The sequence below is a fragment of the Triturus cristatus genome, chromosome 4_1 (genome assembly GCF_964204655.1).
Source record: "Triturus cristatus chromosome 4_1, aTriCri1.1, whole genome shotgun sequence".
NCBI lineage: Eukaryota > Metazoa > Chordata > Amphibia > Caudata > Salamandridae > Triturus > Triturus cristatus.
The window spans coordinates 497,440,862-497,467,763 of NC_140585.1; positions in this window are offsets into that span (position 1 = coordinate 497,440,862).

The following is a 26,902-nucleotide window of genomic DNA, read 5'->3' on the forward strand; positions in this document are numbered from 1 at the left end:
TTTCGCCCCCCCTGGGAACAACAATACTGTTCAAAGGAAGACGAGAAAACCAAAGTAGCACTTCACTGGCAAACTCTGATGCTGGGGTACTAGGATGCAAATAAAATCAATCTGGCCACTTTGCAACCCCTCTGTCTTACTTTATTTCGCCCCCCCTGGGAACAACAATACTGTTCAAAGGAAGACGAGAAAACGAAAGTAGCACTTCACTGGCAAACTCTGATGCTGGTGTACTTGGAAGCAAATAAAATCAATCTGGCCACTTTGCAACCCCTCTGTCTTACTTTATTTCGCCCCCCCTGGGAACAACAAAGCTGTTCAAAGTTAGACGAGAAAACGAAAGTAGCACTTCACTGGCAAACTCTGTGATGCTGGTGTATTTGTATACAAATAAAATCAATCAGGGCACTTTGCAACCCCTCTGTCTTACTTTATTTCACCCCCCACCTCCCTACGCTAGCAGCACCCACCGATCGCAATATATCCCCCCTCCCCAGCCCCAAAACTTACCTTTACTCTCCGACGTGCAGGAAGCAAATGGCTTCCTGCGCCTCGGAGAGCAAAGGGGAAGCCTCCGATGACGTCAGCGCGCCTCGCGCGCTGATGTCATTGATGACGCGGGCGGGAGGGGTGGGGGGAGGCATGGGAAGGTCTTCCCCTGCCTCCCCAGTAAAAAAAAAAAGATCGACCAATCACGGGGGGAGCGCCAGCGCTTCCCCCGTGGGTGGGTCTCATGACGAGATGGTCTCGTCATGGGCACAGCACGACTGTGCTCCATGACGAGACCATCTCGTCATGGGCACAGAACGGGTTAACGCCTCTGTCCCCCACTTCTAAAACGCAAGGCTGCACCATATTTACAAGAATTTGGTGCAGCCTTGCGTTTCCCCCTGCGATGGTGTAGGAGAGTAGGATCTGCTTCACATGGGTACCCCCACTTTTTGCTGGTGTTTAAATGTTTTTCGACCTTAGTCTGGCTGTAGCTCTGCTAATCAGGACCCCAGCCTAGCTGCTTCCTCTCTAAAAGGGTTTCCATTTACATTAGGTACCTTCCTAATTGGATTCTGGAGTGCCTTATAAGCCCCTAGTATATGGTATACTATGTACCTAGGGCATAGGTACCTCAGAGGCCTACCAGGGGCTGAAGCATCTATTATGCCACCCCTGGGAAGCACTCCAAAATGACACCACAGGTCTGCTACTGCAGCCTGGGTAAGGTGGTGCACGCACCCCTTACTGTGGTATAGGCTACCTATGTCACTACCATTGCACACACATATAAAACCTACACGTCACTCCTATGGCAGGCCTTAACAATCCTGAAGGCAGAGTGCTTGGTTCTTTCTGTGAGAGGGTGCCCCTGCATGAGCAGAGCCCCTCTGCAGCATTCGGAGTACCTCCTCTGATGCTGTTTGTGGTGCAGCCTGACCATATACTCTTAAGTGCATTATAACCTTGCGTTAAATGCTAACTTTGGACTGGCTGCACGGAAACATGTCGTGTTTGGTGTCAAACGCTTCGGAATACTACCCCCCACCAGTTCTGGCGGCGGGGGTAGAATTCCACCCTTCTAGAGGGAGATACATGTTCACACTGGTCTACCCGGTAAAGACTTTCTACAGCCCTGGCATCACAAAATGGATGCCACTGCCACAGACACGGGTCTGGCCTCCTGCTGCTGACCGAAACTCCGGCGGGGGAGGCCTGGACAATAGAATTCCTGTCCCAGGGAGGTGTAACCACCTCCCAAGACAGGCTGATGTGTATTGGGGCTGGGCGGGAGCACTCTCTGGTGCTTTGAAGTCCTGCACTGGGGGCACACTTGGTGTCCCTGTGCATAGTCCAGTTCAAACCGGTTGCAGGGGCTACCTGCCCCTGCTCTGGCGTGAAACTGGATAAAGGAAATGGGTGTAACCACCCCTCTTTCCAAACCCTCCAATATGTGGGTCCCTAGAGTATGTCCAACCCCCAAACTTTGTATAATTATGGGAACCCAGTCCTTGAGACTTTAGACTTTAGATTACCCTGGACGAAACTCTGCAACATATATCCTGGACCTTTGACTTTCTATTTCCACTAGAAGCCTGAAGAAATCTCCCTTGGGGTCAAGGAGTGACTCCCCTGCTTGGCAGGCACCAAAGGAGCAACTGTCCGGTCTACAAATCTGAAGCTCCCTCCAGACGCTGAAGTCTCTGCATCACCAGAGGTAGATTTCCAGACTTCCCCGAGGCTACTCTGAGTCCACATCAAAGCTGAGGCCTGTGGCTATCGTGGGTGACGTAGAACCGTGACCCCAGGACACTGTGATCTTTTGCTGATCCATCATCTTCCTGGTTTCCTCGAAGCTGTGCTTTGGGCTTCTAGTAGCCTCAGCCTTGAGCACCTTCTGTACCGAAGATCTCTGGACTCCACTTCATGAGTGACCCGTGGGCCAGTTTCTAGTGCGACCGCTTGAGGCTCCTTCGCGATCGCTAGCCCATTGGCTAGTGGGTCCCCATGAAGGCAACTCCTCTTCTGACTGGGCTTTCCTGGTTGCTCCAGATCGGCCCCGACTTACCCTCACTGGGTGAGTCCCCTAGACCTTGCTGGTCTGCACCGACGTCCTTTTTCTATTTCCACTTGACTTGCCATTGCCAAGGCTTGTTGGGTACAATCTGGTCGTTGACACCGCAGCACTCGACAGACTTTGTGGAACAGCTCGAATCCAGCTCCTGGTTGCCTTCAACAACTCCTGGACCTCGTGGCTGGAAAGTCAAGACACCCGTCAACTCACCTGAAGCACCCGACATCTGTGGGCATTGAACTATCGTGCCCCTGGTCACTGGTAAGTGACCCAGACTCTGTCCCCTCTGCTTTCAGGTTCCTTCCATCCTCGATCCAGGCTTGGATCTCACCGGACACTTCTCCTCTTCACGGCAGCAGCACTTCTTTGCCAGCTTCCATCGAAAACAGCGACGCGACCTGACACCAAAAGACACCTATGCACCCGGCTTCCCTGGGTGAGGTAACTCGAGTATTCCAGTGCTCCTGTGGGTGTTGACCTTAGACACCTCTAAGTCCAAAAGGTTCGCTCGTAGTAATCCTCTAAGTGTCCTTAAACTCTTAATTTCCAACCGCGACTTTCCCCATAGAAGTTAACGGTGATTTGCGGTTGAGTTCTCACACTGCACGCGTCCCCCGTGGGTCTCGTGTGTCACTACCCTGGGTGGTTCCTTGTGGTCCAACCACTTCTACAGGCTCTAGGCCTTGTGTCTAGTTCAGTTGTGGTTCTTATACCACTTTATTGGTATATGGTTTGGTACGCCCCTAGGGCCCAAACGTGTATTTGTGGTTTTACTGTTGAATACTGACTTGTAACTTAAGTACTTTGAACTCCAGCCTCATAAAGAGACTAGAGGGGTGTGTTTTATCTTAAATACATATATTTTAAATATATACCCGATGTGGTTGTCCTTTCATTTGGTCATTCAAGAGATTATAGACTGGTAAAACAAGCTGCTTTACATTCCTTCAAGACTTAGCCTGAAGGCTGCTCTCCATAGCTACCACTAGGATAGCTTTCAATAAAGGTTGTATTTAACCTATCACCATAAGGGGTTGTTTGGACTGATACAGGGTGCCCACTATAACTAGTGGGGGGTCTGTTTCAAACATTTCCTTTGGTGCACGGACAAGGCAGCTGACATTACCTGTTCCCTCCCTGACAAACTGGGGGCATCTACGACGCTGTAGCGCTGATGAGAACGGCGATCACCGGCTTCGGAAAAACTACACTACCCAGGCTCCCACAGGGCATCGGAAGTGTGGACACTGTGTTTGGCGCGTGTTTGGCGCTTGAAAAGCAACTCCACCCCCGGCTGAGTGGGGTCTGTTTCAAACATTTCCTTTGGTGCACGGACAAGGCAGCTGACATTACCTGTTCCCTCCCTGACCAACTGGGGGCATCTACGACGCTGTAGCGCTGATGAGAACGGCGATCACCGGCTTCGGAAAAACTACACTACCCAGGCTCCCTCAGGGCATCGGAAGTGTGGACACTGTGTTTGGCGCGCGTTTGGCGCTTGAAAAGCAACTCCACCCCCCGCCTCGCGGGGACCGCGCGCGGGCTAAGCCCGGGCAAAGGGCGGGCCGTCTGTGGCCGTCCGGGGCCGGCCGAGGCTGGGCTGGGCCTGGTCCCTAACATCTTGCTGAGGTCGCTGAAAGAACATTAAGGTACTGTTCATTTGTTGCGAAATCGTCTAGCTATTGTGGCCCTCTGCCCCCATTCTGCTGTTTGCATTGGTTAACTAGGTAACAAAGAGGCCTGTTGCAGGGACACCCTCTGCATTGTGTTACGTAGTGATATCAATCCTATAACTGCATGAGCAGAATGGCATCTAACACTCAAACCAGATCTTCCAAATTGAGCACGAAGGACCATGTCACTCCATCACAAAAGAACAGCTCAAAAGGTACCCCCGCCCAAGTCCCAGCACAGCAGACTGCCATTGACAGAATGTTGCTTAAGGCCATTGGTGAAGTTTCGAACGAGATCGAGCGCACAGAAAGACGGCTCTCATTAACTCCCCATTTGAGCCAACTCGCTTCACCTATTACTAATACGCCCGCGATCACCCTTGACTCGTCCCCGGAGGCCCCGCTGATAAATACTTCTCCGCCACAAATAACTCCCACTGGTGATACACTGGACAATGGCAAAGGGGGAAAGACCCGAGCGACGAAGAAAAAGGGGAGTAGCAAGAGGCCACTGGGACCCAAAAAGACTAGAACCCGCACGACCTCCAATTATCCAGACGCCCCAATTGGAGAAGCTACTCGTGACCAAGCATTGGGCACACAGGCTCCACCGGGGTGGGTGTCCCAGACTATTAATGATCTACAGTTACATTTTGAGCTACTGATCAACACTCAGATGAAACAAATCCTGAGCAGGCTGGACAAAATTGTTTCTCTAGTGAAGATAAGGGGTGGAGGGACAGGCAACACTCTATTGCCACCACTGAGCAACAATCCGGCCACTGAGTTGCCGATCGCTCAAATAACTAAACCTGGAGCTGAAGATCAGCCCAATAAAAATATGCCTATCATTCCACCTGATAACACCCCAGCAGGGCCCTCTAATGCTACCACGAGAACCTTACTATTGCCAAACACGACTCATTTACAAACGGATAGGACACATACAGGCCTTCCCACGAACACAGCCCACGTAAACTCGGCACTGCTGCACACTCCGCTGGAGTTGTCACACCGCACACAATTACCCCCATTTAAACCTACTTCCATTGGGCCTTGTATACACTTGCCCCCGGATGCAGCCCCGTATGTCATCATACTTACAGGGGTCCCAGAGTTAAAACCTGGGTACACAGAATCGCATGATGAACTCAAGAACAAAGTCACACATTGGCTAAATAAGAATAGGCCATTGCCGAGGGACGTACAGGGAGAAATCCTACATGTAAGAAGGGTGAGATGGCTGGGGAATAGGCAAAAGAATGTAGTTGGTGATTGTGTGGTGGTGAATTTTAGGGATTATAGGATAGTTGATCATATATTAAGCTGGGGTCCGGCAGCTCAAAGCAGTAACATAAGCTCACTACCACTGGGGCTCTTCTATGCTGCTGATAGAAGCACATATCGCCGAAACGGGGGCAGTTATGATAAAGATGAGTATTTGTGGGATGGCAGGGCTCATCACGAAATGAAGTCATATGCCCCCCCGGGGAGTCAAGGCTGAATTGCCCTAAGGAGCAGATTTGACCCCCTTAAGTCTCTGGAGGAGGTGGATTGACTGAACGGGGTTAAAGCTTATGCTGAGCAAACACCGATACAACTAAACACTGCACAAATTACTCCCGTCGTTATGACCTCCTGTCATCCCAAGAGGAGCAAAATTTGCACTCATCATCCAACTAGAGGGAGGTCCCCAGAGGAAATTATTGCAAACAAACACAAAACAGTGAATAGGTTGGATAGCCTAGGTCAAAGACAAGAGGAGGTTGAGATTAATGAGGAACTTACTCACGTGGCCTCACACACACAGCACCCACAAGTTACTCAGACCCCACTAGTGCCTAATACAGATGGAAACTTGGGAGAGTCTGACCACACTATCCCTAAAAACTCTGTCCCAATAGGGAGAATATTGCAGGAGGGGATTGAATTGGTCTCATGGAATGTAGCTGGGCTGTCCTCCAAATTTCACAATCAGGAGTGGAGGCAATACATTTCCAGATTCCACATAATCTGCCTGCAAGAAACTTGGGTTGTGGACCACAATCCTTACCATTTAGCAGGATACAAATGCTTTGCTGTTCCTGCAAAAAAACTGGCCCCGGGAAGAGCAATGGGAGGGTTAATCACCTATGTGGACCTAAAGTTAGAAGGTTCATGGATTGATTTAAATTGGAACTCACCCACATTCAAGCTATTGGGTTTAATGCAAGCAGGATAAACGCTGTCCTAATTAACGTATACAATGCTATAGCAGGGAGTGGGAAAGGGCAAATAATACACGACGTGGACACCTACCTGACCCGAGAACTGAGCCTAAGGAAGATAGGTAGGGAGCCATGTGTGGTTATAGCAGGAGACTTAAATTGTCACCTGTGTCCAAATCTGAGCCCATCAAAGGGTGCCTGGACCGGTTGCACACTGGCAAAAGGGGCGCACTTTGAACACACACCGGGAGGGTTGGAGTTACAGAGGGTCCTGGAAAACCATATGTTGAGGCATACATTAGACCTGATGGGTTTCAAAGATAGCTGTGAGGTCATACCTACATTTAAGGGGAGAGGGCAATGCTCTATTATAGACTACATAGTTGTCTCTCACCATTTTAGGGATTGGATAAATGATGTAGGAATTGAATGGAGCATATTCAGTGACCACAACCCACTAGTACTGAATATCAAAAATTGGTTTGCCCGAAATGTGAAGAAAAGGACCGAGGTTATTAGCACAATGAGGGCAACTGACCAAGGGAGACGCCTCAGATGGGCAAAAGTGGATGGGGAGGCCTTTTATAAATCTCTAATAGAGAAAGGCAAAGAGATGATTGAGGTGTGCTTAGATCCATCACTTAAAGGTCCTGTGGTGGTTAAAGCGTTCGAGTCTATGGCACACCTTATAGATGGTTTACTTAAATCATCTTCGAGACTGGTAGTCAAGACTTTCCCTAGATGGTTTGACAAAAACTGTTCCCGGGCCCACAAAGAGCTAAAAGAATGTTTAAAAATAGTTCCAAAAAACAAGAGGGATATTGCACAGTGTAGGATTGCATATAAAAAGGCAATCAAACAAAGGAAATTGGCATTGCAAACACAGGTATGGGAAGACTTGCGGGACGCAGCTGATAGAAGAGACTCAAGTGCATTCTGGAAAATAATTAATAAACCCTGTTTCCAGGACACTGTTGCCCCAGTAATTGGCACATCTATTCTCCCAGAGCAATGGTCCAAACACTTTGAACTACTGTACAATCACTCGAATGTGAACTCGAGGGGCGATGGAAATCTTTGCCCATGGGCATCTAATATTGAATTCTCGTTGGAGGAAATAGCAGAGGGCATTAAAGGTCTTACAAAAAATAAAGCCCCCGGCCCGGATGGAATCCCTCCCGACCTCTATTTAAGTAGGGTTGAGCTCTGGGCCCCAATTCTCACAAGAGTAATAAATACAGGAATAGCAACCGGTTTGCCACGATCTTGGTCTGAGGCTACAATAGTCCCAATTTTTAAAAAAGGGAAAAAGGACGACCCGCAGTGTTACCGCCCCATATCACTGATTGATGTGACTGCTAAAGTCCTGGGGCGTGTAGTTTTGAATCGCCTATTAGACTGGGCCACTGAACACCAAATAATCACGGATTTGCAATATGGTTTCAGGAGTGGAAAATCAACAACAGACCAATGCCTGAACCTTTACCTAATAGTGGCCAAATACACCATTGCAAGTGATCAGGCGGTATATCTGGGGTTTATGGACCTCTCAGCCGCTTTCGACCATGTCAACAGGGAAAAACTCTGGGCTCTGATGATTAGATTAGGGGTAGAGCAGGGCCTAGTGGATATTCTAAGAGCACTTCACTGGAACACTTCTGCTAAAGTGCGCTTTAACTTGGAGGGTGACACGACAGCATCCTTCCCTTGCACAAGTGGGGTGAGACAGGGATGCATCTTGGCCCCGTTCTTGTTCTCTCTATACATAAATGAGTTAGACCGAGCACTGTGTGAGATGAACGTGGACACCCCCAGACTAGGTTCCCGACCAGTTCCCGTGCTACTGTACGCGGATGACGCGGTACTTTTAGCCCGCACACCTAAAGGTCTTCAGAGCCTGCTAGACGGGTTCGTTAGCTTCATGGCCAGTTTAGATCTATCGGCCAACCTCACCAAGTCTTATGTGATGCTGGCTGGGTCTAAACCTTGCAAAAGATTTTCTTACAAAATAGGCACACATAAAATGGAAAAGGTTGAAACCTTCTCCTATCTGGGTATACTTTTTGATGGGCTTTTAAATTTTAAATTTTTAACTGAAGAGCGTAGGTCAAAGCTAGTGGTATCCACAGGAGCCATAATGAGCTATGGGCGCAGGCTGGGCAGGTGGTCCCCTGAGCAGGTTATGCACTTATATGGCTCCATCTGTTGCCCCAAAATATTATACGGGGCAGAAGTGTGGGGCTTTGTAGCTACCCAGCAAATACAGATTGAGGAGAATAAGTTTCTGAGAAAGATTCTCCAAACCTCTCAGAGTATATCGGCCTTTATTTGCCATGACGAATTGGGTAGAACATATATGGAAGATCTGATTAAAATCAGACCTATTATGGCCTGGCTAAAAATCTGGACCAATCCAGAGGCAGGATTGAGCAGACAAATAGTCATTGACTGCATGAATAGGGATAAGGGAATGTGCATTCCATGGCTGAACCACGTTAGAGTCACCCTGGAGAGTTTAGGGTGTATGGATCTTTTTTATAACCCGCTAACAATAATTCCCGAGGACAAAACCAGAATTAAAAGAATTTTCTTCGAAAAAGTGACCACACGAAGAGCGATCCTTGAGGAAAGTAAGCCTACAGTCCACGCCCACATAATGGTAAAGACAGTAGAAGGTATGGAACCGTACCTTGCCCTCATACACAATGCACAGGACAGGTTCCTAATTACACGATTTAGGTTCAACCTTCTACATCATCTACTGGCTGACCCGCTTGGTTTTACTGTCACAGTCGAAGAGAAGGGTACCTGCGGCTGTGACAATAGGTCTCCGCAGGATACCCTTCATTTCGTTTTATTATGCCCTTTTTATTCGATACCTAGACGTACATATTTAGTAAGGATTCTTAAACAAATGAAGTTTAGACATGCTAAGGTCGCTCTTTTATATTTACAAAGATCTGAGAACCCACTAGCACTGGCTTGTATTTTAAATTTTATTAAAGTTGCCATAAGACTTAGGAAAACCAAGGGACTCCCTTGATTTAAATGTGAATTGGGAATGAATTGATGATAATGGTCTCTGTGCAGTTATTGGATTTGTAATGAACTGAATGTTGTTTTTTAACTGTATATTTGTACTTTTATGATATTTTTTAAATATCGAATAAAGGAATTAAATTGAAATTGAACTAGTGGACAGCATATATCAGGCAACTTCTCACAGATGGTGCTAAGTTTAGCAACTTAGCGCCAACAGAGGCACTCTTGCACCCTAGTGCAAGGATGTCTGTGTGCAGAAGAGGATTGTTTATGTGTAGGAAGATGTCCCTTTCTGCACATAAACAATCCTAAAATGCCATTCTATCACTTTCATGTGTGCTGCTTCATGCAGCACACATGAAAGTGACAAAATGGATTTTTTTCCAAACCATGGCATTTTTTTCAAACCATGCATGAAGCAGCACCCATGAAAGTGACAGAATGGCATTTTAGGATTGTTTATGTGCAGGAAGAGATACTTTCCTACACATAAACAATCCTCCTCTGCACGCAGACTCTCTTGCACTATGGTGCAAGGGTGCCTGCGTTGGTGCTAAGTTGCTAAACTTAGCGCCATCGCAGGGGGAAATGCAAGGCTGCACCACATCCTTGTAAATATGGTGCAACTTTGCATTTCAGAAGTGGCAGAGTGTGTCTTTAAGCCACGGAGGCTAACCCTGCGCTCCACCACTTTCTTGTACATATTTCCCAATGGGTGTTGCGGTGGAACGCCCACTGCAACACCCACTGCCCGGCCCTTTCACGCTAACCCTAGCGTGAAAGGGAGCCTTACTTACAAGACAGCGTTAAGCCACGTTAATTGGGTTAACGCCGCCTTGTAAATAAGGCACAGCCCCTATCGACACCACAACGTTGGTAAAAGTGACGCTGTGGTGGTGATTGGGGCTTGTACATATTCCACAGGGTTCTCTGTAATTTGTGCAAAGAAAATGCCACATGAAGTGGTGTTAAATGCTCAAAATGAGCTTTAATAAACAACTGTTCTCAAAGAGTGCAGAATGCGACCAAAAAGCGCACAAAGAACTATGGGATACATTGAACTGTGCTGAAAGATACTTAATAATGAAGGTCAAAATTCAGATTCTTCTTTAATGAACTGTATGTCTTTATGTTGTTCCGTTTTGTCCCACACAATGTGGCTGCCTACACTCAGTGTGGTCAAGGCAAGCATCGGTGCCTGCCATTCCTTTTTGGGGCTGTGTGTATGTGGTGGAGAGCACTTAGTGGATGCCAAGGCCTATGTATGGCTGACCGGCGGGCAATGGGATTGGAGCACCCGAAGGTCATGCGTGTCAGCACCCTGCACTGACTAAACCTCTAGGGAGTTGTGCCCTGGGCTGTGCGGGACCACCAAGAAGGAGAGCCGGAGGAGGATGTGGGGAGCAGCTGGGGGACTGTAGCCTAATAGACTGGGACTGGGAGGAGGAGACGTGTGATGCTGACACTTGCGGAGACACTGCCTGTGGCACAATGCTATCTCTGGGTACATCGATGGACAGCTTATCCCTGCTGGCCTGTACTGGATTTGCTGTGCACTGTTGGGCCTGCGTGTGCCCCCTGCCACCACTGACCGCATGTTCTGGGGTTCTAGTGCGGCCTATATGGCTGACCCCATTAGGAAACTGTACCTATGTTCAGGCAGCTACATGGCGCCACTGCTCAGGGTGTGTGTGTGATCCCCCACCTCACCTGGGATCAGCAGCACTGCGACTAGGTTGGTGAGGTGCTGTTGAAAGCACATTGAAGACTTCACCCTCTCCACCCACACACCTAGGGCATAGGAACTGCCAGTGCATACAGCTGTGTTTCTTGGACGATATGTGGTGGATGCCGACAATAGAAGGGCCCTTATGGCAGTCACAACTAGACCCCTCCTGACTGTGGTTCACACTACAGGTGGGTGGAGAGAGACTCTGATTAGAGCACAATGGGCAGACAAGATGCTAAGCAGCCCATGTTATCGTTTACCTTCAAACACCAAACTAGAGGAGTGGAGTGTGAGCATGGGTCCGGGGAGGGAAAGCCCTTGCCCACCTTCGATGAAGACCTTCACCATGACCTCAGAACAATACTGAATGAGGTTAAAGTCAGCCTCCACATCATTGACTCTAAACTTGAGGGGACGACTAGGAGTGTTGTTACAGATGGAGAAGGTACTCAGGTGATTAAAACAAAAATGAGGACCTAGGCGCAGGTTCCTACCGCAACAATCTCTGCATTCTGGAGGATTTTTAGTCCACCACCATGGACAGAATGGAAGTCTATGTAGCGACCATGCTTTTCTCCCTGGCCGGGATGCTATCTAGCTGGTCGTCATCATAGAGCATGCACACAGGTCCCCGGGTCAGCAGCCCCTGCGGGGGCACTGGCGTGGCCTATTGTGACCCATTTATTGAACTACAGTGGCAGGGATACCATTTTGAGACTGGCTCGAGAGCGACAACCTATTCAATATAAGGGCAATGCCATCTCTTTTTATCCGTATTTTACTCGGGATGTTCAGTCAGCCCACAGGGAGTTCTTTCCAGTAAAGCGCATCCTACAGAATGTTGAGGCCACCTATTCTTTAATTTACCCAGCCATAACGGCAGGAATCACTTCTTCACAGACCCAAAGGTGGCAATAAAGTTCTTGCATACATTAAAGACCCCTCCCTCGACAGGGGAATCTGCCATCCCCCTGATCTGACTGGAGTAGACACCAAAGTGATAATAAATAACCATCCCTTCATGGCTTCAGTTTCAGGTAACCTCAAGAAGTGCTCGCTTCTATGCCAGGATGACTCTTGCCAGTTCCTCTACAGATTGAATTGCACTGGACTGCTTGCCTCCTCGTGGTGTGCCACTATTCCTTCGAATGTGCAGTCCCATCAGGCATGCGACATATGTACAATTTCAGTAACAAACCACAGGAGGATACCCAAAAACCCAGATGAGAACTGGGTGAATAGTATGTAGCGTTCTCTGGTTTCTTGTCTCTCCTCCCCTGCAACTTTCTATGTGCATGCTTTTTTATAAGTAAAACTGTCAACTAAATAATACCAGTTGAGACATTGTTGTATGAAACATATGTACAATTTTGGCAGGTATCCTCAATTCTTTTGAACAATGCCTGATGTAATGGTCTTTGATATGCTTCCTCCCCCTTGGCCACCCACAGTGCTGGGTAGTATGCTTGACCACTGGCAGACTCCTTGGGAGATTCCAGTCATGTGTGTTGAGTATGAATATGTGGGGTGGAGTGGGGGTTGGCTCGCGGAATTTCAACGTGTTGGATATGCTTAAGTGGGAGGGTGGTGAGAGTTGATGTGGTTACTTTGGCACAGTATATATTAATTGCACACTTCAGACACACATGCAACACTTATTTTAGCTACATCCAGACAATGCCACTCTCTACACTAACAGCATTTTTCCTTCTTCACAGCCTGTTGCGGTGACTAGATGGCTGACCTGGAATATTCGGGGCCTCAATGATATCCATAGTGCAAGACATGTGCTTGCCTATTTAAACAGACACCAAATTTATATTTGAATCCTCCTGGAGCTCCACCTGACTGACGCCACTCGCTCACGTTTCCATGTGGGCTGCGTGGTGGAGGAGCATACTGCTGTCTTCTTTAGTTATGCCAAAGGGGTTGCTATCATCATCCGTAGGGGGACACAATGGCACACAAACAAAGCCATATGTGACAGAGAAGGTAGATTTGTGATCCTTGACGGGACCATACATGGCAACCCTGCCACTCTAGCCTTTATATATAGGCCTAACATGAGCTGTCCAGATCTCTTCACAGAAGTGTAGCATCTGATAGTGGGATTGGGGTCAGGGAAAGTACTCTGGGGACTGGATTTTAATGTTATCTTTGATCCCCAGGTGGACTAACCCAGTACTAACAGAGGTCAGCCCCCTAGAGCTGCTGCGCGGCTCCACGTAATTATACAGGACAGTTGCCTAACAGATATGTGGAGACTGACACATCTACATTAAACTGAAGGTACATGTGTACCTTTGATGCATGATTCATGGTCAAAAATTGGCAGCAGTTGTTGTCTAAGACCACAGTGCTGTGGGCTTCTAGTGTTGAGCATCTCCTGAGGACTCTGTCTGATCATGCCCCATAGATGGGTCGTACCACGCGTACCCCTACATCACCCCAACAATGCTGGTACGGCCCGTCCCCAGGCCTTAAGTACGTGGGTACGGGCTGTACCGCCATTGTTGGGGTGACGTAGTGGTGGGCGTGGTACGGCCCGTACCCACGCTCTTAAGGCCTGGGGACGGTACGTACCGGTATTGTTGTGTTGCCGGTTCGCGTCAACATCCACTTCCGTTGTGGCGGACGCTTGCGTTGCTGGACATGCCCCCACCCCCTTGAGGTGACCAGGTCCTGCAGGTCAGGTTTTCCAGGGCATGTGTGATTTGTGACTTGTGTGGGGGTTATGTGTCCTGCCCCTGCCCCCCCCCTTTGCCCCTGGGTGTTATTCTGACCTTCTGCGGCGTCTGCGTCGGTGCCTGTAGAGCAGGTGGACTGCTATGAGGGCTGGGATGACACGTAGGTTCGAGTCCATGGCTGTCCGTCGCGTACAGGTGCTCCTTGTGCGCGTCGTCCTGATTTCCCGGCAGTTTTTGGCAGCCGGAAAATATAATCCGTGCGGGGTGACGTCGGTGCGGATCGTATTTCCTGGTTCGTGAACCGCAGCCTGCATGCGTCCCGACGTCACGTCGGAGCATTCCCGGATCACATTGGTATGTATTTTTTCGTCGGTCGGTGTTTGTTACGATTCATACGGAAATGGTGTTTCCGTGGGAATCGTACTTCCATGTTTGTAATGTTTATTTCCCGGGTCCGAGTCGGACGGAGAAAACGCTCTGACCGACGGTTCGTTCCCGGTTTCTCCAGGATCGGAATCGACGCCTATATATTACCACCAGTTCGTAATCAAATCAAAATGAAATATTTTTACTGGAAGGTGTACCTAAGCTATCATTGGAAGTATATGAATCTCCAGACTCTCTTGCAATTTAGTAATCCCATGTATCAAAATGTATTGGGTGTAGAGATATCCTATGTCTTAATGCTAGAAGGATCTATTACATTGGGTTACTGGTTGAGGGGGTGCAACCCTACTTAAGCAGAAACCACAATTCCTGTCAGGGTGAAGTCCCAAACAACCCCAAATTAACCTGTGCTTAACCCTCTGGTAGCTTGGCCTAAAAAACAGTCAGGCTTAACTTAGAGGCAAAGTACAAAGTATTTATGCAGCTCTTCAAACAATAATAAAGTGACAACACAACACAAGAAAAATCCCACACCAATTTGGACACATTGAGTAAAATGTTATAATGTTTTTGAGATAGAAATTTCTAAAATCCAGTCAGTAGAACCAGAGATATGAAATTTCAAAGTTTTAAGTAAAAATAGTTTCTAGAAGTACAAAGCTCAACTGTGGTTGTCTGGTCGTGCCAGACATGGACAAAGTCCCAAGTTTCAGGTTGATCGTAATGGATTGTGGGTTGGATACAGGGGCCAAGATAGGCTCACTAAACGGAGTACCTTAAAACCTGCTGGTGGACTGTTGTGAGATCCCGCATCGAGGATGTGCGCGTAGCGGCAGTTCCAAGGAGCTGCGCTGCTACGATGCGCAGTTCTGGGTACTCGTCAAGGATGCTGCCAACAAGGGGCTTGCGATGCGAAGTCCTGCCTTGAAGATGCATTGCGATACGAAGTCCGGCATCAGGGATTTGTCACAGTGCTGCGATTCCATGGTGGAGCTGCGAAGAGATGAGTAGCGCTGCATCAGTTGTGCTCACAGCACCACAGCTGGGCTGGCGGAGCACCTTCAGGCCCTTATACAAGAGTCCAGGAGTGGGGTGGCACCACCTGGCAGATAGGACTGGCAGCCGACAGAGTCCAGGTGATGGGTTCTAGATTTGTTGTCCCTGAGGCACTGATCAGGAGGCTAGTCAACTAGCCTTTGAAGTCACTCTGGTGGTACTGGGATCAAGATGAAGGTCCAGCCTTTCACACAGGCAGCAGGGCAGTAGAGTAGCAGTCCTTCTTGCAGAGCAGCAAAGCAGTCCTTCTGAGTCTTCCACAGGTCCAGAGGTGTACTGAAGAGCTGGTTCTGAGGTTCACTTATTTATACCCGGTGCCCACTTTGAAATAGAAGAAGGTTCTGGAGGATTCCGCCCTCAGAGTCTTTTGAAATTTCCTTCCTCTCTGCGCTGGCACCAGCTCGTCTGAGGTAACAAAAGAATAGTGACTAAACCCTTTGTGAGTGTGCTAGACAGAGCCTTTGTGATGTGTAAGTGCAGGACCCCCACCTATCAATTCATAGATGGCCGATCCTGCCACCATCTATTCCCCCTTTGTCTCATTTCCTAGGAGCATTAAACAAAGACCAGCTGCCAGTTACACCTAATCCTCTGAACCAGGATAAAGGCTGCAAGCACCAAATAGTTTGGGCAAGAAAATCTAGTCTTTCTAAAAGTAGTACTTTCAGAATTGTGACTTAAATTCTGACTTTACCCTTATAAAGTGTTTTAAATTGCAGTTCTTTAGACAGCAAACTTGGGGGCATATTAGCAAGGGCTGGCGATATAATTATCGCTGATTTAGCATCCGTTTTTGGGCGAAAAGCGGAGATAATTTTATCGCAATATCATCAAGGACACGCTAGCACGTGTTTCCTTGATGTAGAGCCCTTTTTTTCACAGCCTCGCCTCGCATCGCTAATGAGATGCAAAAGAGGCGTGGCTGTGAAAACAACACATGTTAATATCGTGAAGGCAGCTTCGCGATATTAACAAGGAGGTGCAGCGATTAAAAAAATGGCGCTACCTCAGCCTTAACTCAGGAATTTAACACCTGTTAAATTCCTGACTAAGGCATACTTTTAATGGGATATGGATTATGCTGATAGGACCACAGGGTCCTATCAGCAATGTTATCGCTGTTTTCAATGGAACATCGCTGGAAAACCAGCGATGTTCCATTGAAAACACCGCTATCGCTGAAATATTATCACCATAGCGCTATGCGTTGTAAATATAGCGTTATCATGGCGATAATATTCAGCGATAGCTGGCGATAATTTTTCTATCGCTATGAACGGCCAGCGATAATTATCGCTGGCCGTTGATAATATGCCCCATAATATTACTTAATCAACTATTAAATGCAATAAGGTAACCCAGTGTTATCCTGTGGGAGAGGCAGGCCTTGCAGTAAGGAAAAAAATTCATTCAAGGGTTTTTCACCACCAGGACATGTAAAAGTTAAAAGTTCATGTCAAACCTTTTGAATACACCGCATCCCGCTCTGTGGGTAGTTTAGAGCCTACCATAAGAGTGTCTTATATGAATTAAAAATGACCCACTTTGTGCAATGGCAGGCCTGAGACATGTTTAAAAGGGTTACTCAAGTGGTTGGGACAATCAGTGCTGCAGGCCCAGTGGTAACTGTATTTACAGGCCCTAGGTATATGTAGTACCACATTCCTAGGGACTTACAAGTAAATTTAATGTGCCCATTGGGTGCAAGCCAATGTTACCATATTTAAAGGAGCAAGCACAAGCACAATAGCACTGGTAGCAGTAGTAAAGTGTGCAGAGTCCTAAAATCCACAAACATGGGTTCAGAAAACCGGAGGGTGAAGGCAAAATGTTTGAGGATGACCCTTCAGAGACGGCCAAGTCCTCAGATCTCTATTCCCCCATTATTCCATTCACGTTGGAAGGGTGATCTGATAGAGGTTCTGTTAGTAGGTAATAAGCTTGTCCAAGGGTTAATACATTTGAAAGTAGATCCTCATCTCATCTTCGGGCTACCTCCAAACAAATTCTAGCTTGGCACCCCTGAACTGTATAATCTGTTTAGGCCAGAATTGACTGCATCCATTGATGTAGATGTATATGTACCAACCAGTAACCATACAGCTCTAATGAAGAGTAGGAGATGCGCCCATCTGTCAGAGTGCTAGTAAATGAGACAGCAGGTTGTGCCAATGCAATGAAGCCCACATTTTCCCCAATGCAAAATATGGTTAAGGTGGATTTGGAGAGTGAAGCACGGAATGGGAATAATGATAAACTGGAAGCAGTATATTAACTGCTTCCATGCTATCATTGCTTGGATAATTAAAAGAGTAGAGACTTTGAATTGGGTGCCATGGAAAAATAACTTTAAACAGCAACAGAGCAGGATTAGAAGCAAAACTGGATAAGCATGATTGGAACTATACTATAAGCAAATATGACATGTTATCTTTTCAAACGACCATTTTCCCCCAATTCAAACAAGGTTGCTCAGCCATACCTATACTAGGATTCAAAGGACCAAGGTGTAGACTGTCAGGGGGACTAAAGATTTACCTGAAGGATCAATAATAAGCTAGTAATTGCATTAATTGAATAACAGCTATCCTGACAAAACAAACCAACACTAAAAACCGTATACAATCGAATCATCAATGGGGGAAAGAAAGCTATCCGGTTTCTTTTCATATGGTCATTACTAATTTAGAAGCTTTAGGTGCATTGGGGCTAGAGACCTAAAGTAAATACATTCAGCAATTTGAAATTCCTTTGATGAAGGAGGGGCTAGAAATGCCAGCTAGTGCCAACCACATCAGTAAGACTAGTTGATGGCCAATGAAGAATGCAAAAGAGCTAAGAAAGATATTTGTAAGGCAAGTAACCATCCCTATAAGCAGTTGGTTAGTAGGAGGTGATGAGAGGTGCTTAAGCTCAGTGAATAGCTAGGAAAAGTATGATGCAGCTCTGGGAATTATTAGCTATAGAGCTGAGAGGACAGACTTTAGCTATAGATAGTAACATTCTAGAGGAAGGCTGCATTGACCATTTCAGTCAATTACACAATGCATATTAGCTATCATCTCTTGATGTTATTGCTTAAACAATGTTCAAGCAGTATTGTGAGCACGGAAGACTTAAGACCTACAAGAATCATAGGCGCTAGAAGTAAGAGTGCGGGGGTGTTGCAGGACCACCAAAATATTCATGCTGTCCTCCCACTGGTTGTGATATATTGCAACCACCATCTGGGGCTTTGTTTCTAAACTGCGCATTTCAGGCTGGCTGGTATGTTGCTTGCTGCCAGCGTGACATGCGTAGTTCAGGCTTCCCCAGTCATCGCTATAAGGGGGGCTGTGAAGCAGAGCCAGCTCCACAATTCTCCGATGGTGTGCTGTGTTCACCTGCCGCAGCCAATATTTGCACTGCTCTTATGCTGTTTACTGTTATAACCAGCATAAGGACAGTGCTTTCATTGGCCAATATGGGTGATGCTTAGTTATTACATGACAGGCATGCTCTGAGGTTATGTGTGCCCGGTACGGGTGAATTGGGAGGTTCCCTACGACCTCCACATACCGAACAGGGCTCCTGGCACAACCACTAGCCTTGCCTAAATGCCGGGAGGGACTGCGTAGCCACCGGATGTCTGACATAGTCCTCAGACTGCAATATCGAGCCAGAGCCTGGAGTGAGAGGCACTCTCAACGCATTGACCCTCAAGAAGCCGTTGGGGGTTAGAGACTCTTGCCACCTACAATGGAGTCCCTGGGTCCAGCAGTAGGGTTGCCTTCTCATCACTGCCTCATCACCGCTGCCTTGTCACTTTCCTCCTCGGACTTAGCGGACATCGCCATTGGCGGTGGGGATCTCATGTTCTACCAAGGCGGTTTGAGAGCCCTGCTTTGAGCAAGCCAGGATCGGGGCAGCAAGTTGAGCTGTGGCCGGAGCCCTAGGGACCTGGCGCTCTTGCTGCTGTGCATGGACTCAAAAATGGTGAGTGTCATGATTTCTTACTCCTGTTGTGCGCTCTCGTCTGTAGATAGCTGGCTGCGAACTCTGGGCAGCTGGAGTGCACGTTGGTGTCAATTTTGCTTAAGAATGCACCATTGGCCACTCTTTTAAAAAATATATATTTCTCAGAAGGAAACTCCTTTTCCACCCCAATTCTTCCTTGAGTCATTCTTGCTCACTCACTCGTTGCGTAATCGCCATCCTCAACTTTTATGCTCAACCACTTTGAAATGCTACCCGTTCCCACTGATCAGGAGACATGTGGGAGATCTTGGTGCCAGCAAATTTGCAGCTCACTATAGATTCCTATACTTTGAGCCACGGAAATATGAAGAGAAGTTGTGTTTTTAGATGATGTTAGAGGATTGCAAGGGCTTCTGGGTAAGAAGATCATATGGGATCCATGCAAAACACACCAGCCTGGTGGCCCCCTAGTGTCTAGTTTATGAAAATATCTGGGGGTGGCAGATTTTCCCTAGAAATAATGTACACTTTGGCAGAGAAAGACATATAAGACAAATATCACTGCACCACCATCTACTACTCAAGTACACACACATACTGGATCGATTTGGCACAAGGGTGAGTGAAAAGTTCAAAATGTAAATTTTATTACCAACAGATGTCATGAAAGTTAAAAAGTAGAAATTACTGTTAATACGATTGTTAGAACTGGGGTCACCAATTCCGACGTGGTAGCTTGGCGCGAGGTAGGAAAGCACCCGAAGGCAATGTGTAAAGCAGTTGTGCAGCACTCACCCACATGGATTCAATAATGCGCACACAATGAAGGACACCACTCCAGGTTGATTGATAAAACAAGATCCTTTATCTAATGCAAGTTATGGCGAATTAATTCATTTCAGCAATAATGCAGATAATTTCAAGACAGCAGTCAATTCATTCGGGTAGCTAAAACAGATAATCGCAGGGCAACAATCAGTTCATCCAAGTAATGAAGCAGTGAATTTCAGGGCAACTTTGAATTCATTGTGGCACAAAACAGGCATAAATTCATTCAAGGGTATAGTTCCAACAATCTCATGGTAACAGTTAATTTATTCAGGTAACCAGTGCAGGTAATTTTCAGGGCAACAATTAATGCATTCAAGTAAGTCTGGCATGAAAAGAACATCAACCCACTCTCCTGGTGGAGACACAACAAAGGCACCATTCCTCAGGGGGTATTAACCCAGCTGTTAACACTTGGGCCCATCTCCCCTAGAGGGGGCAGTACTTCTTAGGCGCAATGGGAATGCCAGTACTGCAACTTGACTCGTGTGGCCCAGTCTAATGTGAAGGGGGGTTGGCAGGGTCCAATCACAGTACATAACCCCCCCCCCCACCCAGGCAGAGAGGCGATTGCAGTGCTTATTTACCACAGGGGGAGCACCCAGGCAGGCCCCTAGCCTCCCCGCACTCACCGCTCCGTCGGTGGAAGTCTGAGGGGGGTAGGCCCCGCAACGGTGCTGGTCCTGACGGAGGGAGGCCGCCCCCTCCTCACCAGTTCGCTCCTCGTGACGCTTGGGGCCCAGACTGGTGGAGGCGGCCTCTCGCTCGGTGGTATTCGCTCAGGGGGCCTGGTCGAGGCCGGTCCGGGCGCCGCTCTTCACCATGCAGCATTCGGCGAGGCCCGGCCGGGCTCCGGACTCCTTCCTCAGCTCCTGGGGTAGCAACCAATGGGGGCGCGGCGTTCCAGGGGCACGGCCTATGACGCGGCCGGTGCCCCGGTAACCACGCAACGTGCACTCTTCGTGCCCTCGGCCATCTCTGATGCCGCGGCGGCCCTCCCCAGCCTACGGGGGCGCATAGGCGAACCGGACCGCCGGATCTTCGTCGGTGCGCCTCCGGCGATAGCAGGCCAAGCAGTCCCAGCGCCACCCTAAGGTACCCGGGCAGCGGCAGTGATCTTGGGCAGGCCGGTCTTGATTCCTCAGTGCCGAAGGCCCTACGCGAGCGTGCTGGCTCAGCGCTCACCAGGGGGGGGCGGATTTGGTCCGTTTTGCGCGCCGTTGGCCCAGAGCAAAGGGGAGACCTCACTGGTAGCGATCAAGCTCTTGGGAGTCACGGCAGGCTGGGGCCCAGCATCAGGTCGAACCAGCCCTGGGCGGTGGCGGTGATTTGGGCAACCTAGTGCTTGGCAGCATCGGGGGATTATTGCTCCTGGGGGCACAGTTCCCGCAACATAGCGCCAGGGAGGGGGCACAGTTCTGGCAGTGCAGCTCTAGGTGGCTTGGTTCTGGCAGACCAGTGCTTTACCTGTGGATCCTCCAGTGGCTTACAACAAACAGCCCACGTCTTCAGGGCAGCGCTTATCTAAGGGGGAAGGAAGATGGCAGTTCACAGTTGCAGGCTTTTGAGGGGGAGAAGGGGGTTGAGTTGGCAGGCATCAGAGGCAGGGTGGGTCCCTGCGGCACACTGGAGGTGGTCCCCTGGGTAGTCCCTCATCTAACTTGGGTACCACAGGGCCTAAACGCAGTCAGTCCCAGTGGTGTAGGTTCCTCCCCTAGGCCCAACCGCTTGCACTCCGGCAGAGGTTAACCCAGGTCCAGTGGTGCCCCAACTGACTAGTTCAGTTTCCCTCCTTTCCTCTTATACCCCTAGGGCAGGTGACCCTCCTGTAAAGGCAGCAAAGCATAACCCCTCCCAGGGCTGGAAGGTTCCAGGAGCTTCCACATATCTGTCTATGGGACAGAAAGGCGGGATGGCAAAGATACAGTATCAAGATGTCCCAGCCTGCTCCTAACCACTAGTGCGTGTATGCAATGGCCACTCCGCAATAGCAGGGGCTTGTGGCAGCCATGTTATTAGGAGAGAGCACCTGCACCTCAGCACTGTTTGGCAGTGGTAAGGCGCCCAGAGACCTAGGGCCAACAAAAAGATCATGGCAAAAATGAGGCGACAAGGGCAAAAAAACGGGGTAAGACCACCCTAGGGCTGACAGGTCTAACAACGATAATTATAATTTTACAATACTGAACCCAAGCCTCTCAGGTCAAGCTATTTTTAGAACCTACTGGTACTTCTGCAAGTGACCTGGAGCTGGAAAGGAACAGGTGTTCTGTTCATTCAGAAAAAGAATGAGCAATAATGATGCCTTTAAATATTGTTTTTATCTTGACACATTTGCAAATGTTTAAGGACAGAGGTCAGATGTCAGTTTGTCTTTTTACTAATTGCTGCCTATCTTATCCTGGAAAATAGTGTTTACTTTTCTTTCTCTTGTTACACTTAGAGGATTTAGCCAAGTAGGCTGTCTGACAATTATAGTGAAACAAATGACTGTAGAATGTCAGTTTTTTTCCAACACACAATATTTAAATAGTTTGTAAATAATGATTTCAAAATATAGCAGGAATTATAAAGGCACATTTTTATAATTCAGAAATATGATGCAAATAAACAAATTAGAACACTTTACTTGGTGATTTGAAAATAACAAATATTTTCAGAAGCTCGATTTCTAAACATTATTGTTAGTACACTGTATAGTTTTATCAGCAAAACCTCATGTCACTAGGAAATTTGGTGGCCATTTCAATGGAAAATGGGCTGATAGCAAATGACAGTGTGCTGTCATTTAATGCTTTAGTTAAGTATTTATTAAAACTTTAAAGGTGATTGAGAAACATTCTTGCCTCAGCCCTGTTGGCAATGCAGTTAAAGAACTAAGAGGCAAGTCAGGGTCTTGTGTATCCTATATGTGGCAGGATTCTTATTATACATAGACCAAATGTTAAGTCTATTAAGTCAAGCAAAATAGTTTTATGTACAGCAGTCACCCTGAATTTACATATTTGAATTAGTCAAAATACAGCAAAATTTTGTTTTTTTTGTGAAAAATGGGGTAAAGTGGCTGCAAATGAAAGCGTCTGGGTTTTTCTCTGCAAATGATATCAAAAAAGGGTTTGTGGGGCTGAAATCACCATTTCTCCAGCTTTTAGGGAATGACAGATTTTTGTCAGAAATCCAACATTTTTTACACAGTTTTGACATTTTTCTGGGACATACCCTATTTTTGCAATTTTTTGTGCTTTCAACCTCTTTCCAGATAATGTTAGAAATGGGTAGCAAAGCAATAATAGATCCTGGAAAGCTATACATTTCTGAAAAGTAGACAAAATTCTGAATTCAGCAAGGGGTCATTTGTGTAGATCCATCAAGGTTTCTTTATAGAAACTAACAGTTAAATATAGGAACAATTAAAAATTAGTTGAAAAAAGCAGCCTTTTGTGTCAATGTTTTCACCTGTAACTTCTTCTAATTTTGACATCTCTTTGAAAGCAACCTTTCTGGTTGTGGGGATATATAGGACTTGTAGGTTCCCCAAGAGCCCAACGAACCCAGAGTAAAAAATTGAGCAGCATTTTGTAATGTTTTTTTTTTTGTTCCGGGTATATAGCAATTATAGTGTGAAAATGTATACATGGAAAAATTGGTATGAAAGACACCTATGTATTTCTGAAATGGGAACAAATTACAGAATTTAGAAACAGTGCATATTTGCACATTTTCGAAATTGGGAATACTCATACTTGCATGACAATTATTGGTCATTTTTCCAAATTACTTTTTTTTTACACAACATCTTTCATTTGGAAGGGAGAAATGCATCAAAAATCAATAGGTAATGACAATTGCTTTACCAATCTGAACTACCCTAAGTCTCCCGATAAAAATGGTACCACACTTGTGTGGGTAGGCATAGTGCCCACGACAGGAAGTGGCTCAAAACCTAAGGTGAACACACCACATTTTCACACTGAAAATTTACACATTTTTTGCGAAGAGTCTAGCTGTAGTTTTGAACCCTAGCTCTGCCGGCACCTAGGGAAACATAGCAAACCTATACATTTGTGAAAACTAGACACCCAGGGGAATCCAGGATGGGGTGACTTGAGTGCCTCCCACCATGGTCTGTTACCCAGAATCCCTTGCAAACCTAAAAAAATGACAAAAAAACACATTTTCCCCAGATTTTTGTGATGGAAAGTTCTGGAATCTGCGTGGATTCACAAATTTCCAACCACCCCGCGTTCCCCAAAGTCCTACGAGAAAAATGGTACCTCACTTGTGCGGGTCGGCCTAGTGCCCGCGACAGGAAACGGCGCAAAACGCAACGTGGTCACACCTCAATTTTGCAGTGAAAAATGACCCTTTTTTGGCAAAGTGACTAGCTGTAGTGTTTGAACCCTAGCCCTGCCGGCACCTAGGGAAACCTAGCAAACCTATATATTTTTAAAAACTAGACACCCAGGGGAATCCAGGATGGGGTGACTTGCGTGCCTCCCACCATGGTCTGTTACCCAGAATCCCTTGCAAACCTAAAAAAATGACCAAAAAAACACATTTTCCCCACATTTTTTTGATGGAAAGTTCTGGAATCTGCGTGGATTCACAAATTTCTACCCACCCCGCGTTCCCCAAAGTCCTACGAGAAAAATGGTACCTCACTTGTGCGGGTCGGCCTAGTGCCCGCGACAGGAAACGGCGCAAAACGCAACGTGGTCACACCTCAATTTTGCAGTGAAAAACTGACCCTTTTTTGGCAAAGTGCCTAGCTGTAGTTTTTGAACCCTAGCCCTGCCGGCAGCTAGGGAAACCTAGCAAACCTATATATTTTTGAAAACTAGACACCCAGGGGAATCCAGGATGGGGTGACTTGAGTGCCTCCCACCATGGTCTGTTACCCAGAATCCCTTGCAAACTGAAAAAATTGACAAAAAATACACATTTTCCCCACATTTCTGTGATGGAAAGTTCTGGAATTTGCGTGGATCCACAAATGTACCCCCACCCCGCGTTCCCCAAAGTCCTACGAGAAAAATGGTACCTCACTTGTGCGGGTCGGCCTACTGCCCGCGACAGGAAACGGCGCAAAACGCAACGTGGTCACACCTCAATTTTGCAGTGAAAAATGACCCTTTTTTGGCAAAGTGACTAGCTGTAGTTTTTTAACCCTAGCCCTGCCGGCACCTAGGGAAACCTAGCAAACCTATATATTTTTGAAAACTAGACAGCCAGGGGAATCCAGGATGGGGTGACTTGAGTGCCTCCCACCATGGTCCGTTACCCAGAATCCCTTGCAAACATAAAAAAATGACAAAAAATACACATTTTCCGCACATTTCTGTGATGGAAAGTTCTGGAATTTGCGTGGATCCACAAATTTACCCCCACCCCGCGTTCCCCAAAGTCCTACGAGAAAAATGGTACCTCACTTGTGCGGGTCGTCCTAGTGCCCGCGACAGGAAACGGCGCAAAACGCAACGTGGTCACACCTCAATTTTGCAGAGAAAAATTACCCTTTTTTGGCAAAGTGACTAGCTGTAGTTTTTGAACCCTAGCCCTGCCGGCACCTAGGGAAACCTAGCAAACCTATATATTTTTGAAAACTAGACACCCAGGGGAATCCAGGATGGGGTGACTTGAGTGCCTCCCACCATGGTCCGTTACCCAGAATCCCTTGCAAACGTAAAAAAATGACAAAAAATACACATTTTCCGCACATTTCTGTGATGGAAAGTTCTGGAATTTGCGTGGATCCACAAATTTACCCCCACCCCGCGTTCCCCAAAGTCCTACGAGAAAAATGGTACCTCACTTGTGCGGGTCGTCCTAGTGCCCGCGACAGGAAACGGCGCAAAACGCAACGTGGTCACACCTCAATTTTGCAGTGAAAAATGACCCTTTTTTGGCAAAGTGACTAGCTGTAGTTTTTGAACCCTAGTTCTGGCGGCACATAAGGAAACCTACCAAACTCACAAATTTCTGAAAACTAGACACCCGGCGGCTTCCAGGGAGGTATGGCTTGCGTGGATCCACCAAAGTTTCCTTACCCAGAATCCCCTGCAAACCTCAATTTTTGCTGAAAAAATCACTTTTTTCACACATTTTGGTGTGGGAAAGTTGTGGCATCACTGGGCTCACACAAATGTACCACCGCCCAGCGTTCCCCCAGGTCTCCCGGTATAAATGGTGCCTCACTTGTGTGGGAGGCCCAAGTACCCGCGGCAGGCAAGGGCCCAAAACGTAGTGAGGCGACATCAAAATGGCCTATCGCAAAACCACCTGGTTTTGCAAGGGGGGTCACTTTGGTTTTTGGCCCGGTGCTCAGCGGCCATCTAGGGAAACCTACCAAACCCACACATTTCTGAAAACTAGACACCCGTCGGCTTCCAGGGAGGTATGGCTTGCGTGGATCCCCCAAAGTTTCCTTACCCAGAATCCCCTGCAAACCTCAATTTTTGCTGAAAAAATCACTTTTTTCACACATTTTGGTGTGCGAAAGTTGTGGCATCACCGGGCTCACACAAATTTACCACCACCCAGCGTTCCCCCAGGTCTCCCGGTAAAAATGGTGCCTCACTTGTGTGGGATACCCAAGTACCCGCGTCAGGCAAGGGCCCAAAACGTAATGAGGCGACATCAAAATGGCCTATCGCAAAACCACCTGGTTTTGCAAGGGGGGTCACTTTAGTTTTTGGCCCGGTGCTCGGCGGCCATCTAGGGAAACCTACCAAACCCACACATTCCTGAAAACTAGACACCCAGTGGCTTCCAGG